Source organism: Octodon degus, unplaced genomic scaffold (assembly GCF_000260255.1).
Source record: "Octodon degus isolate 3935 unplaced genomic scaffold, OctDeg1.0 scaffold00010, whole genome shotgun sequence".
Lineage (NCBI taxonomy): Eukaryota > Metazoa > Chordata > Mammalia > Rodentia > Octodontidae > Octodon > Octodon degus.
In genome coordinates this window covers 25,708,187-25,718,978 of record NW_004524586.1, presented here as the reverse complement: position 1 = coordinate 25,718,978, position 10,792 = coordinate 25,708,187, and positions in this window count along the sequence as shown.

Here is a 10,792-nt window from a genome sequence, read left to right as displayed (position 1 = left end):
AGGGCTGGTGAGATGGCTCAGTGGTCTAAAGCACCTACTTGGAACAAGCTTAGCAAAGCACAGGGACCGCGGTTCAATCCCCCAGCACCACATACCAGCCAGCCCCGCCCCCTGGTGGGCTGAGCTGGCCACACACACACACACACACACACACACACATAAATAAATAAAAATTAAAAAAAAAAGAAAATAGCTATATAATATACACAAAAGGAAATGAGAAAAAGAATTTGAACATTTCACTACAAAAAATCAAGTAAGTAGGAAAAAAAGACAATGATATAAGAAGTGAGGGATACAACGCCTATGAAGCAGATAGAAGACAAGTAGAAAATAGTCCCTCCTTAAGTAATTACTTTAAATGTAAATGGATTAAACTCTCCAATCACAAGACAGAAATTGGCCAAATAATTTTATAAAAATATAACGCAGCTATATGCTGTCATAAGAGATGCACTTTATTTCCAATGACACAAGTAAAATGAAAAGGAAAAAATCATGCAAACATACAACCAAAACAGAATAGAGATAGTTTTCTGACATCAGACAAAGTAGACCAAATCAAAAAGGTTTATGAGAGGGCTGGCCTGATAGCTCAGCAGACTAAATGATCTGCTTAGGCAGAGCACAGTGGCCAGGTTCAATTCTCCGGCCTGCCATGCCAGCCCCACCACCACCAGGACACTGAGATGGCATGGAGACTGGGCATGGTGGCGCGTGCCTGTAATCCCAGCATTTGGGAGGCTGAAAACAGGAGAATCACTCTGAGTCTGATCTACATAGTGAGACCCTGTAGATCCTGTCCTAAATACAGAAAGAAAAAAAAAGTTTATAAGAAACAAGAGCATTATATATTGATAACAAAATGAATTCAACCAAGAAATCAACATTTACATGTAGACCTAAACATAAACATTTATACAGCTAATGACAAACCATCAAAATACGTAAAGCAAAAACTGACAGAATTAAAGGGAAAGAGAAGCAGTCCTATAAAACCAGTTGTAGAACTCAGTTTCCATAATGGATAGCACAACCGGACAGAAGATAAGGAAATGGAGAACTTGACGCAGTAGCCAGTGAGATCTAAGGGACACGTACAGGACACCGCATGCAATAGCAGCAAAGACAACTTCTTCTCAAGTGCGCATATACTTTCCTTGGCTAGGACATTCGTTAGGGCATAAATCACACTGAATTTTAAAAGCTAGATATTATAGAATATGTTCTCCAACCACAATGAGATGAAGTTAAACTAATAACATAATAAAATTGGAAAAGTCACACATAGTGGAAAATAAGCAACATATTTTTAAGTAAGCAATGGATCAGTGAAGAAATTAGCAAACATGGAGAGATGGGTGAAAACAAGAACACAACACCCCACGACTTAAGGAACACAGCACAAAGAAAGGAGAAATAGTGCTAAGAAGGAAATGTACACCTATAAATGCTACAAACAAAGCTCTCAAATCAATGACTTAATCTTATAATGAATGGACTGGAAAAAGAACAAACAAAACCCAAAGCTAGCAGAAGAAAAAAAGTAATAAAAAGTAGAGCAAAGATAAATAAAATCAAGAATGGTAAAACAGGGCCTGGGTAGTCTAAAGCACCCACTTAGAACAAACAAGCTTAGCAAAGCACAGGGACCACGGTTCAATCCTCCAGCACCACATGCCAGCCAGCCCCGCCCCCTGGTGGGCTGAGCTGGCCACGCACACACACACACACAAAATAAATTAAATAAAATTAAAAAAAAAAAGAATGGTAAAACAGGGGCCAGGGAGATGGCTCAGTGAAATAAGTGCTTCCCTGGCAAGTGCAAGGGCCTGAGATCCATCCCCGGTTCTGCAAAAAGAAAATAGTAATAATTAATAATAGTAAAACAATAGAGAAAATCAAAATATGTGAAGCAAACCAAGATTTCTTTGAAAAAGTCAACAAAATTGCTAAACCCTTAGGTAGGCAGACTAAGAGAAAAAGGGAAAATTCTTAGAAAAAAAAAAAAAAAACAGGACAAAAACTTCAAGATACTGGCTTTGGAAGTGTTTTTTGTTTTTGGGGGGTTTTGGGGAGTTTTTTTGTTTTTTGTTTTTGGTGTTTTTGTTTTTGTTTTGTTTTTTTTTTTTTTGTTTTTGTTTTTTGTTTGTTTGTTTGTTTGTTTGGCAGAACCGGGGATTGAACTTAGGCCCTTGTGCTTGCCAGGGAAGCATTTATTCCACTGAGCCATCTCCCTTGGTTTTTTTTGTTTGTTTGTTTTTTTGTTTTTTTAATGTGGTACTAAAGACATAGAAAATGCACTAGGGGCTGGGGAAATAGCTCAGTAGAATAAGCACTTCCCTGGCAAGTGCAAGGGCCTGAGTTCAATCCCTGGTTCTGCCAAAAAAAAAAAAAAGAAAAAGAAAAAGAAGGAGGGAGGGAGAGAGGGAGGGAGGGAGAGAGAGAGAGAGAGAGAGAGAGAGAGAGAGAGAGAGAGAGAGAGAGAGAGAGAGAGAGAGAATATGAACTAAACAAACTAGATTTCACACAAACTAAAATTTCTGTGCATCAGAAGACAATATCAACAGAGTAAAAAGCCAACATAATGAAAGAATGTATTTCACATATCTGATAAGGGATTGGTACCCAGACTGTATCAAGAACTCCTAAAACGTAACAATAAAAACTCAATTAAAAAATGGACAAAATGTTTGAATAGACTTTCTTCCAAGAAGATTCAGACAGCTTCCCTATAAGGCAACCCTCACACTTGTCATCACCACTGTCACTGGAGAATTGAGCCCCACGCGTGTGAGTCCAGTGGAAGAGGGCTCCTTGAAGTTTGTGCCTGGACTCCTCTGGGCTTCATCCCACCCTTTTCCATTTGCTGTTGTTCTTTGTTTTCTTCTGTTACAATGAATCTTAGCCATGGATAGGACTGTATATTGAAACCTATACATTCTTCTAGCAAAATGCCCAATGTGAGGGTGACGTTGGAAACCCTCAACACACTCACTCACTCTCTGGAGCATGTTCTTCTCAAGTGATGGATCAAGAGCTTTGTCCCAGCAACAGTCCTGGGTGGGCAGCATGAGAACTACCGGGAGAGCTGCAGGTCGCACAGGCTTCCAGGACACATACGATGCCCCGGAAAGCAGGTTGTTGACATCCCCTAGAGGACAATGTTTGATTGGATTTAGGAACATACGGTTTAGAAGACTTCCCTCAGCCAGGATGTGGAGAGAAAGGAACTCTTCTTCATTATGGGTGGGAATGTAAACTGGTACAACCCCCATGGAAATGAGTATGAAGAGTTCTCAGAACTCTAAAAGTAGAAATTTGATTTGACCCTCCTCTTCCTCTTTTGGTATCTTCCCAAACGAGTTAGCCACATACCATAGCAATGTATGTGTATCTGTGTTTATAGCAGCACAATTCATAACAGCTGAATTTTGAAATTCTGCTGTGTGGCCACCAACAGATGAAGAGATAAAGAGAACATGGTACCTATGTACAATATAGTGCAGTCTTACTCTGCCATTAAGAAAGACAAACAGAAGGCATTTGCAGGAAAATGGTTGAGTCTCGAGACCACAATGACGAGTGAAATATATCAGACACACAACCTTGTACATCATATACTTTCCCTATCATGAAAAATTTAATGGGAAAGAGAAGAGAGAGAAAAGATAAAGAAAAAAGTAGTTACATATATTCAGTGTATGTTTTGTTGTCAGTCTTTGGTTTCACTCCAAAGAGGTAGAAGAGCTCAAGTTGCAGGATTTATACTTCTTTGGATAGATTAAGGTCTATTGTTGTGAACATAGTCTATTTTTAAAGAAAAAATAAATAAACTCCCAGAATAGGAAAATCTATGACATTAGAGTGTAGCACAGTATTTAATTAGATTTATCAGGGAAGGGCTGAGAGACAATAACTAGTAGATGGCGTGTCTTGATTTGGGATGGTAAGAATGACCTACGTTTGATTGTGGTTGTGGTTGTAGAACTCTGTCAGTGTGCTGGGGTCTACCAAATAGGTTTGTGAAATCTAATTTTAAGCTGGTAAATTGTGTGGTATACAGATTTTTAGTTTAATAAAGTGGTCTGATTAAAAAGATTTTTTAAAAAAAGAAGGCTTCCCCAACCCAGAACGCAGACACCCAAGGTTTAGCACCAGCTTGGACACTGAGCTGAGGGGCTCTGCATCCTGCTCCTGCACCCCATCTCCCAGAGGCCCAAGGCCCATATCCCTCCACCACCAATCAAGGGACTCCAGCCCCTCTCAGGACTCCTGGTATTTTGGTTGTCACAGCGGTCCCTTGGTAATCCCGATGAGAGCAATGAGCCCTCTCCTGCAGGAACACACACACACACACACACACACACACACACACACACACACACGCAGAGGCATTGGTTTACCTCACACTGGATCTTCACAGACCCACATGAATATCCCTGACCTGATTCAGCCCAAAGGGCCTTCAACTCTCACATCGTGATTCTATCAACAGCCAGCCAGGCAGCAGGGCCTGCTCTGTCACCTCATCCCTTCCAACTCATGAACTGATGTGTTTTGCACTGGTCCCCTAATATCTGTAAAATTGCAAACACCAAGACTAATTTTCTCTCTGGAGTGTTGCAGACAGAGATAGAAGGCTACATCAAGTATGGTTATTAAATTTCCATATTTAGAAGTGTGAATCCAGGCTCCTCAAGGAGTCCTTGGAAGCCATTGAGTTCCCAGTAATCAGATCTGTGGCTGCAGCAGCGACTCTCCACAGTTTCACTTAGGTGGATGGGAGGCTGAGGCTCTGGCCCCAGGTGAAGTGAAGAGAAGGCCCTGGTGGCAGAAATCTTCAGTGTGGAGACTGGAGGGGAAACTGCAGCCCTTACCCCAGCCAACAGGAAACTGAGGCCTGGTCTCAGGTGGAATAGAGACCATCACCCTGAGTACAAGCAGAAAGTAAAGGGAGATTAGGCCAGCTCTTAGGCATTGTCCTGTCCCCTCCTCTGACTCAAAGGCACACTTCCTCGCTGCCTCCTTTGGGCTCCGACAGCTTGTTGTGGGGGCCACGATTCCAGCCTTTGCAATGTCTGGCTGGTGTGATGGCTCCCCAGAGTGAATGATCCCAGGGTAGAAATATGAAGAGTGGACCTGAGGTTCGTTCACTCTGGGATTTTTGCTCATAGCGTCAGAGAAGGGGCATCATCTTCCAAGCTGATTATTTTGAAGACTCCCAAGCTGATTACTTGGAAGCCCAGATCTGTACACGGCCACCTGCCCTGAGGGGCTGGGAGCACAAGTCAGGGGGCAGGCGGTGGAGGGCAGTAGCACCGAGACCTCAAGCAGTGAGGTCCTGATGGTCCTGGAGGCTCTGGATCTGGTCAGGACTCATCCGGTCAACTTCCCTGTTTTATTACCCAACAAATCTCCTTTCAGGTCATCACTGATGATCTTGTGTCCACATAACCAACAGTCCTAGGTAAGGTTTCCAATTTCACTTTGGCCTACTAAGGAACCTTTGTAAGGGGGACATGCTGGGAGGGGGGCAGCCATGACTCGCTTGAGGTTATAGAGAGGGGCTGAGACCAGAGCTCAGGCTGCCTGACTTGAGCCATTCTCCATGTGACATGCCACCTCCTCCTCTGCCCGTAGGTGGATCCAACCCACAGTCACCCTAATGCCAACAAAGAATGAGCCCACAGAAAAGCCCTCCTCCACCTGGTAGCGTCCAGAACACAGACCAGCGAAGGCGCAAACGGGGCCATTCCCTCTGTGAGCAGTGCAGGGGCTGCTTGGAGCCTAAAGAGAGGTTTTTATCGCAGGAGGACTCCAGAGCCAGTGGAGAACAGGAACAGAGGCGATGACACCAACCCTGAAGGGTCATCTCCACTTTGTCCATGGACTCAGCTCTACTCAGCCTCAGGGACAATGTACAAGCTAAGGGACCAGTGAGCTGGTTACCACAGTGCTGCTTACAGTTCCCCTGTCACTCTTGAGCCCTCACACCAGCCTGGGAGGAGTGGTTTACCCAGGAATAACAGGTGCCTGCCCACAGTGGTTACCATCAATGTGGGGCCCCCGCCCTACGCTCAGGATGCTGTGAGTATGGTAGAGAAATCCAGGGAATGATCTCTTCTCTCTCTCTCTCTCTCTCTCTCTCTCTCTCTCTCTCTCTCTGTCTGTCTGTCTGTCTCTCAGTCTGTCTCTCGGTCTGTCTGTCTGTCTGTCTGTCTGTCTGTCTCTCTCTCTCTCTCTCTCTCTCTCTCTCTTCTATTGATTGATTCATTTGTCTTATTGTAAGTTGAGAACATAATCTGTAGGTAGTAGTTCTTTGGTAGGAATTGAGCTAATTTGGGCTAATAAGTGACTGATTTTTGGAAATATTCACACATGTTTAAAATATGTATTTAAACCAGGTATGGGGGCCGGGGAGATGGCTCAGTGGAATAAGCGCTTCCCTGGCAAGCGCAAGGGCCTGAGTTCAATCCCCGGTTCTGCAAAAAAAAAAATAAATAAATAAACCAGGTATGGTGGCACGTGTCTATAATCCCAGAACTCTGGGAAGCTGAAGCAGAATTACAAATTCAACCCTAGCTTGGATAGCTTATCAATTTAGCATGACCCAGCCTCAAAATTTAAAAAAAGAACAGTTTTCAATTTTAAAAAGACTGAGCCAGGCATGACAGTGAATGCTTATAATCCCAGTACTCAGGAGGCTGAGGCTGAGGATCACTGTGAGCATAAGGCCAGCCTGGGCTACAGAGCAAGACTCTGTCTCAAAATAAACTAATCGATTTTTAAAAGGCTAAGGATTGTAGTTCAGTAGGAAGGCCCTGGGTTTGATTCCTATTACTGTAAAAAAAGAAAAAATCTTTTTAAATATTTCAGGTTCTCTATGTATCTAGCCAATTGAGATTGATAAAGATGTTTTTCAAAACTTTCACATCTTGGCGGGGCATGGCCCTAGCTCAGGCCTTTAAGTGGCTGCTTCCACAAAGCTCTCAGCCTCAGGTTGCTGGAGTTCGAACCTCACAACTCTCCCGCTGGCCAAAAGTGCCCTGAAGCCATTCGAGGAACAAAAAAAAAAAAAAAAAAAAAAAAAAAAAAAAAAATCCTTATAGGGGCTGGAGAGATGGCTCAGTGATCTAAAGCACCTACTTGAAACAAGCTTGGCAATGCACAGGGACCGCGGTTCAATCCCCCAGCACCACATGCCAGCCAGCCCCGCCCCCTGGTGGGCTGAGCTGGCCACACACACACACACACACACACACACACACACACAAATAAATAAATAAATAAATAAATGTTTAAAAAAAAAAAAAACTTTCACATCTTGGGATGGCCAGATAGCTCAGCAGACTAAAGTGCCTGCTTAGGCAGAGCACGGCAGCCAGGGTTTGATCCCCAGTATGCTGTGCCAACAGTGGGATGTACTGAGATTGTAACTGAAACTGGGCATGGTGGTGCACACCTGTAATCCCAGAACTTGGGAGGTTGAAAACTTTTGCATCTTTACTAAATTTTTTGTCTACTGAATCTTTTTCCAAAAGATGTGTTAAAATCTCACACTAAAATTTAATTGCTTCTATTGATTCTTATAATCCTATTTCCTATATAGATTTGAAATCATTTTGGTAGGGATCTAAATCTAGTAAATGTTCCTGGTGAATTGTTTCCTTGACACAATGTATAGGCTCTCTTCCTCCCTAATTCTGTCTGGTATTACATAGCTACCCTGGCCTCCTCTTGGCTGGTATTTGTTGCACGTATCTTCTCCCCTGTTTTCACTACCCAGAGCTCTTAAGTTTTAGATTTGCCACTATTAATAGCACAAAGTTAGATTCAACTTGGTTGTGGTGCAACTTTAACCCAGTGTGAGGATCTCTCTCTCTCTCTCTCTCTCTCTCTCTCTCTCTCTCTCTCTCTCTCCTGAACCAGGGCTTGAACTCAGGTCCTTGCCCTTGCCAGAGAAGCGCTTACTCTACTGAGCCATCTCCCCGGCCCCTGGATTTCTCTTTTAAATGTCAAGTGCAATCTGTCTACCTGTGCTGTAGTATAACTGTATATGGGTTCCTATCCAGTCTATAGGTTTCTTGCTGTCATTTTGTGGTTTTGATTTACTTTATTTTTTCTTTACTTTGTTTTGAACTAATCAGAATTTCAAAGATTATTTTTCCAGAAATTTCAAAGCTGTACCTTCTTGCATCCTTCTCAGTTTGGCTAGCTTCAACCATTTTTAACATGAATATTTAAAGAGGCTACTTTAATGAGATCACTTCCTCTACTTCAATAACACAAGGACCCCCTCCAATCATTGCCTCCAATCTCTTTACCGTTTTCTAAGTAGTCACGGTCTGACACTTTAGTTTCACCTGCTTTTTAGTCCCCCCAAACTGGGTGCTATTTAGTTGCTGTTTTTATACAGTCAGTGCTTATTTAGACTGATGTATTTAATTGCCAAATTATATGCTTACAATTAATTCTTACATTTTGCTTTCTCTAGGCTTAAACTCCATTTTATTGAAACTATTGTCTCAGTTATTCTTCTCTTGTTGCTGGGACAAATACCCGACACCCAAAATGAAGGAAGGAAAGGTTTATTTGCCTCACAGTTACTGGAGGGTTCAGTCCATACCTGGCTGGCTCCGAGGCAGAGCGGCACACGGCACGGAGCATCCAGTTCATGGCGGCGGAACAACAACAGTGGCAACGGGGAGCAATGGCTACAGAAAGTGAGTCTGTCTGTCTCTCTTATATATTGCATTCAGGCTCTCTACCCCAGGCTGGAGGGAAGAACACACACCCATAATCCCAGCAGTACTAAAACCTATAATCCCAGCCTTGGATCACCCATAATCCCAGTGGATCATGAGTTAATCACAAACTCTGGAACCCCATGACTGCATGAGGCTTTGGGGGGACAAGTACACACAAACCATAAACATATCCTGCAGTGATCCTTTCTGCAAGGGTCTGTGAGCGTGAGTCTCCTACATTTTGTTGGAATGAGTCTCTTTCTCACCCTTACACTTAGCTGGCCACAGAGTTTTTAGCATTTACAGGAGCATCTTTATTACAGATCCATTGTTTTCTACTGTGACTAAATCTGCTGGTACTTGGCCACTGTTCTTTTGCAGATAATATTTATGTCTAGTTGCTTTTAAGATTTCTCTTTTTTTGGTCTTCTGTAATTTTATTCATTGTATGTAAATGTAGATTTACTTGTTTTTTTCTTTCAGAGGTAAAACATTCTCCTTCGTCCACTTTCAAACTGAAGAGTTATCTTCTATCAATTATAGAAAACTCTCAGTGCTGCCTCTTTGAGTATTTCTTATTGTGACCATACTGTTCCTCCTCAAATACCTGTCATGTACGTATGTTGAGCCTTGTCACACCCTCTTCTACATCTCTTCACCACTCATATTTTCCACCTCTTTGTCATTTTTATTGCATTTGAGAGACTTTCATCTCTAATTTTCTCTTTAGTAGTAACCTGCGATTAAGCCTTTTCAGCTCTTTTTCAGTTTTGTTCTTTCTTATGAAATGCTGCTCCCTATTTCTTTTATTCCTTCTCTCTAGTACATTCAAATTGCCTTGGGTTCTTAGACTCTTATGTGTTCTCTTCTTCATGGTGATTTTTTGTGTCCTTTGGGATTTTAGAATATGAGTTCATTCTTAGCAGTTTCATGGACCCTGAATTGTGAAAGATATAATATTTTTTAAAACTTGAGTTTGACTCAAATCAAAAGTTTGACTCTAATCTACACAGTAAAGAGGCAAAGCCCTTCAAGCATCCCCAGGTCAGTCCATAGACCCAGAGCCCCCATGCTGTGTGACACAGAGCTCAGTGGGTTAAAAACATCATCATGCATTCCACTCGTAAGTCTCCCTTTGGGGACGGGCTCTATCCGGACAACACATCTTTATCCTACTTGGCCTCCTCTGGAGCAAGGCAAAGGCTGGGAAATGGAACCACTGGAAGCCTTGTCCAGGTGTCTTGTGGCTGAAGCTGCAGAGACTCAGGCAGTGATGACTGTGGTAGTTAGGTCTTTGCTATTTTCTTTGTCACTGGAACACAATGCCCAACACCAGCAGCTTCAAGTAAGAGAGGTTTCCTTTGGCTCCCATTTTTTAGTTCCAATCCTAGTATATTCAGCAGCGTGGCAGAAAGATCAGGGCAGAAGGGAGTTTCTCAGGGAGGGGCAGCTGGGGAGGGAGATAAACCCTTCTGAGCCACATCCTGCCTTCCAAAAACAAGCCAGCTATAGCGCCTCCTGTGGTGCAATCGCTAAGAACATTAGACTTTGGGGGTCATCTTGTATTTTGAGACTGGGTCCCACTATATAGTCCAGAGTGACCTTGAATTCACTATATAGCCCAGGCTAGCCTTGAACTTACAACGATCCTCATGCCTCAGCCTCCTGAGTGCTAGGATTATAGACATGTGCCACCACACTGGGTTTGGGGAGCCATTTCAAATCTAAACCATAGCTCTTGAGTCTAAGAGTTCAAGACCAGCATGAGAAATATAGTGAGTAGGAATATATATTCCATCTCAGAATAAGTAAATGTAATTAATTATGGAAAATTCAGATTATATAACCTTCATCATTTTCAGATTTATCAAGGATTCTTCCTGACAGTTTCAGGCCAGCTGATGTAATGTTTCAGGAAAAAATTATTTTTTTAAAAAATCCTGCCCCACACAATTGAATTTATTATGAAAGACTAGCTAGATATGGAAAACCTCACTTTCTAATGTATTATAGGAAAACATTTCTTTAACTGCCCACCACAC